Raw genomic sequence first — 5848 nt, forward strand, 5'->3', positions numbered from 1 at the left:
CGCCACGTGGGGGGTGGGGGGGGTCGCCGCCTGCTCCTCCTCCCGGCCCAGCACCGCCGCGCACTGTACCCGGCTCGCACGCACTGGAGGAGCCCCCCCCGCGTGTTACACAAACACCGCCAGCGGTGCCGTGGGTGTCAGCGCGATCGACTTGTAACCGGCTCCATTCCATCTCCCGGCGTGGCAGTTGTAGCGATGGGGCCAAGTTTCTCAAATTCGTTATTCAATCCCTGCCGCTGGTTCACCCAGCAGTATGAGCAGGATCCCGCAGCCGTGAGGCAGAGTGTGGGTACGCGTCTGGTCAGCATGCAAGTGTCGACCAAACACGCACAAATGGAGGCCCTTCCGGCAGCAGTAGCTGTGAGCAAGCAATTGCAGGGCTGCGCCTCCTCCGTCGTAACACAAACAGGCTTAGCTGGTGGTGCCGTGTGCCACTAAGGCTGCAACAATGATTGCTTCATGTTCGGTAATCCTGTCAGGCAAGGATTCATTTAAGGCGGGTCTATCCGGGTTTGTGACCGTGAAAATGTCTGCAACCGGCACACCGCATCCAGTATCCCGCTCGCTACTCGTCACACACCGCCTACATCAGTTTACCAGCGATGCAGAACATTTTCAGTGAGAAATTAAGCTTTACTTACAGGTCGCCCTCTTCCAAAACGTCGGCCAGCGTGGAAGAGTAGGCCAACATACCCTCCATTCGGGGCTCTTGAGCGCTCTCCCTCTCGTGGAGGCACCTCCGGTAGCAGTTGCGTGAGCGAGACTGTGCAGGGATGCACGTGAGGTAGAGGGAGCCCAAGTCATACTTTAAGGAGCAGCACGGTGGCGAGATGCTATCTTCCTCGCCTGGTATGCAGGAGGTCAGGGGTTCGATGCCCACCCTTAACGCCTGCTGTATATTTGGACTTTGTGTGTTTCTCTCCCCGTGGTGGCGTGGGTTTTTTTCTCCGAGTCCTCAGGTTTTCCCCTCTACATTTAGGAACATGCATTTAGACTATTTTGCTGCTATTAATTTCCATATGATAAGCCACAATGTTGAGCTATCATTTGTTGGCCAGGTCGCTTCTGAAAAATAAGCCATTTTGGTCAGTGGGCTTGACCTTATAAGATAAAAATAATAATCTTGACTTAAAGCTTTCGTGACTGCAGGAATTCATATTCTTTGGGTCTTTCGGTAAAGTCACGTAGATAGGTTGAAAGAAAATAACAACCTATCTACGTGACTTTACCGAAAGACACAAAGAATAAGATAACAGTTTAATTGTATTTGTATATTTCAAAGTGGTTTACTTTTCCTATACTTTGCACTCCAATCGTGTTTTGTATTGTTGGTTGTTGTAATCTTCTGACCCGCCCCTTCGAGACGTGTGAAAATTGTATTTATAGATCATATATTTATACGATCTAACCCAAAAAAAACCTACATTGTGGATGGCATTGGTGTTAAACAGATCACTAGCTCATCGGATTCTTCCAGTATACACAAATAGTTTGATTCTGTCATGCAGCTCTGCGAACCTTGTATTCTGCTCTTGCGGGTTTTCTGTTGAACAAAGATTCAACACAAACCCCTGAGGCCATCCCTGATCTCACAGGGAGCATTTTGTTGCCAGGAAAACGGGATCAGTGCCAGACCCGATCGCCCCTCTGCTGAGCAGTCAACAGCCACTTGGCTATTACGCAGGGCCCGTGGACGCAATGGCAGCCCGGAGGCCAAACCAGAGATGAATCTTGACTATGCGAATGTTACTAATGTTATGGGCATTTACCAACATGTAAAAACATCAAACCAATGTGTAAACACAACGTGGAACTGAAAGTTCCTCCACGTCTCAAGCTCGTGACCCTCTGGTTGCCGTGATGATCAGGCATCGCTTCTCCGTGCTCATCTCTTCCCGTTTACCAATCGACGCGCAGTGCAGAGGCAGCGCGGCATCGCAGATAATCCGTTTTCATGGGAAATTTGTAATCGTTTAAGTGCCATGTGTATGGCTGTAGGCGAGAGTTGAGGAAACTCTTTATGGGACGTGTTGATGTGGGTTCAATGTCCATGGGTGTGGCGCAGTAAACAGGGAAACCCCAGCAGTGGATCTGAGAAGCAATTCGGTGCTTGTGGTTGTAATTCTCGACCACGTGGTAAGGCGAGGCAGGCTGCGTCACTGACTGGGCACTGTCTTACCACACAGGCGGAACGAGCTTTACCTGGTTGAGTAAACCTGTTTTAGTCGACGTCATCTCACGTGAGTGTAACTCTGCTTGCGTTACCTGTGTATTGTGATCCACCCAGGTGGCTCAGCGGTAGCCCGAGCTCATCGGAAGGTTGTGAGTTCAAATCCTGGTCGAAAACAATGTACCGTTTTCAGGAGTCCAGTGGTTGCCCTATGGATAAATCGCTGCCGCCATAGGAACGAGGGATTTCCAGCACTGGCTCAGGGCAGTAAACAAGAGATGAGCACCAATGCCTCAATGGTAATTTGCGCAGGACATCACGCTGTGGCGTCACCTACGGGACGGGCATTACAAAACTGACTTGTGTCAAGGGAAATGTTTTTTGCATGGAAACAAAAAGCTTGACACGTGGCTATGGGGAGCATTTCCAATGTTCCGCTCCATAATTGGGAATCTTCCTTTAGAAACGACACAGCATGTTCCGTGGCGACGACCCAACGCCTGCCCAATTGTGGTACAATGACTGCTTACTTATGCTGCTGTGCGTGTGTTCTGCTGCCCTCCTGAGGCAGTTTCTCTCACTGCATTCTCTCTCCAGGAGAAGCCGTTCTCTACATTGTCCAAGACCCTGGATCTAGCACCATCAAAACCATTCCAAGTTACCAGGGAATTATTTTCCTGGAATGACTTCTCATTCAACTACCACAGTATGGCAGTCACACTACTGACATAAAAAAAACAATATTCATGAATGTTTCGTAAAGCATAGCATCATTGAGTACGTTTCAACACTTGTGGGGGCCTGGTGACTCAGAGTTCAGATCACTCGGTGAGGACCGCCGAGATCCTGGGATGAAATCTACAGGAGGCTGTTGGGATGACCACATTCTTCAACTCGTGTTGGCTTGGTGAGGTAAACAGACATTCAGCTTCTGGCTTAGCCAATGGCTGATTAGAGCGGTGGACATTCAATATAGTCACGTGACACGCACCCGAGGCATGATCGGTTTTGCCTTCCATCTATACAATAATACACTTCTCTGTGTTGTTAAACCTAATTCAGAAAGCTTTATGAGTAAACTGGATGCTCAAGTGGGCTCAGGCTGACTGCCAATGACTGCACAAAAACAAAGTGGAAAAAAAATGTACACTTGATTTGGCAAAACTCGAGCTCTGCGAATTAAATGTTGGTGAGACTGTCATGCAATAAATCCCTAAGCAGAATGTACAGAAAATTGTTGCCTCCACTGTATAAAGAATAAACACGCTACTTGAGGATTTTGAGATAAGTTCGGCAAAAAACACGTCCTACAAACACCTGTTATCCAATACACTGGTCTGAGATATATAAATAGATTCAGTTCTCGTGACATGATGCCCATGAGCACAATTGGCATTAAACGTAATTTCATCAGTTAGAATGTACACAACTAAATTGTAATAATAACAACAATTTGGTTATGGCCTTGCAGCAAGTCCCACAGATGGTGCCATTCTTGATGAGCGAGCTTTCCCAATTTTCAACTGTGGCCCCAATTGATTAAATACAAGGGAATCGCTCATTTGTGGCTGCGAAGCCAAAGGCAGTGGTCGAGGTGGCACACAGCACCACCTGCCGGCTGCCACGTCGACCGCCATTGCACTCACACGGTGGGTTTCGTCATCTTGGCGCCGCTCGTGTTGGACCCCAAACATTACTTTACACCGCAGTCAAGGTCCCGAATGTGTCGAGTCTCTGCCGAAGCCAGACACCTGTAATGTTGCGCGCACACGCCAGTGGGTACCTGCAGCATGACCAGTGGACTTTGCAGCGGCTGAAAAGCACGTGGCAATTGCGTCATCAAAGCCGCCGTCACATCAATGGCCCGAGGGGCTTTCAGCAGACCGGTACAAGCACAAACACCAAGCTACGTGCCCACGGTGTCAATTGACAACTGCACAGGACGCTTCTTCATGTCAACCAGGGACTCAAGAGTTTGACCACGGTAGGTGGTCATTTCTGCACAAATACGAATCCAAACACTGGACGCAGACTGTTGAAGCGGAGTCGTGTTAAATAAGCAGTACATTTTTACAAAGCCTAACACAAAACATAACTAGAAGTCTAGAATAGTGTTCAGCTTCTAATCCCAGCGAAGGCGACTTCAGAAGAATGCAGTCAGTTTCTTGACAGGGACACGTGGACAACATAGCAAGCAGGACACGAGACGCAGCACCAGCAGATCGTCAAGCTTACTCAGAGAGAAAATATTAATTTTACTTGTATATATATGTAATGGGTTCAATTTAGGCGCACACACTTCTTGGGAGGCAACACTCATTTATTAATTAACACAACGTTTACCCAACAGTTACTCTTACTCTACACATAGGGTGGTGACCACCGACCTACACTAGCTAACACACAATTGTATTTTAGCCGCTCCAGCGTGACCCAGCCAGGTGGCTGCTGGCAGTCCGCTCACTCTAGGTCTTCTCTTCTGGCATCTTCACGAGGTGTCTTCATTCTTCTCAGGAACAGCCCTGCTCTGCCTTCACACCACCCTTATATCTCGTCTCTCTGGCGTGGCCGGCTCCGCCCAGGCCACGCCTCCCTTCCCAGGCCACGCCTCCCTTCCCAGGCCACGCCTCCCTTCCCAGGCCACGCCTCCCTTCCCCCACCTCTGGGAAGGTCCGGATCCCTCCAGCACGTGACCCCCCAGGCACCCCCTTGGGGCCCCCAGCCCTCGTACGGGCCAACACAGTAGTGACCGTTCTGTCACTACATATATTTAAAAAAATGTAAGCTCAACTCCGACAGTGGCATTCTAAATATCTGTTGATGAAACATCGACAATAGGATATACTTCGAACACTTGAGTGCATTCATTAATAATATGCATAGGGTATCGTTCGATGCTCTCTTTACCAACGAGTGCAGCGATGGGCGAGGCATCCACCCCGCCAACGCGGCCGTGCGGGGGGCAGCCGCGAGCCCATGGCCATCGGCTCCGGCTCCGGCAGCAGCAGCAGCCCCCAGCGGGTGCAGCAGCAGCAGCAGCCCCCCCCCCCCCCCCCCCAGTGTGTGCAGCTGCTGCACTGAAGCTCTGCACAGGACACGCGACCTTTGCCCGGGGTTAGTCGCTTTGATTTTACGAAAAGCGTGCGGCAGCTTTAACATGACTTCACGAAGACGAATGCATACGCGCTAAATATTGCGAGGCATGTTGGACGGCACAGCACATAACGTGGTGAATGTACGTGGAACCTGCTTGTTGCCAGTTGACTACTGTTCATTCCTTAAGGATATTTACCGCCGTGTGGCAGCACGAGCCGCGAGTTCTGTGCGGAGACACGTTTTACTCATCAACTCCCAGGTGCGGCAGGGCCGTCTGAAGGCTGAAAACCATTTGCCTTTGACGACCTGCACGTGACCACGAAGACCAAAGAAGCCAAGCAGCAGTCGGCATCCTCTCTTCTGAACCTTCTACCTGCCCTGCCCGTCACGTTGTTGTCACCCAGGCACTTACGGTACAGCAGCAAGCCACATTCGGGGTGGGTAAAAGGTGGAGGAGAGCCTTCATAACTACACTTGCCACCGGTGCCACCGGTGCCACCAGTCCAGTCTCATCCACCCATGAGCATGTGGGCTCCACATGCTCAGACGCAGTTACACACGACAACGAAGCAACACCTGTAA

Source organism: Lethenteron reissneri, chromosome 35 (assembly GCF_015708825.2).
Source record: "Lethenteron reissneri isolate LAM-NWPU_2019-01 chromosome 35, ASM1570882v1, whole genome shotgun sequence".
NCBI lineage: Eukaryota > Metazoa > Chordata > Hyperoartia > Petromyzontiformes > Petromyzontidae > Lethenteron > Lethenteron reissneri.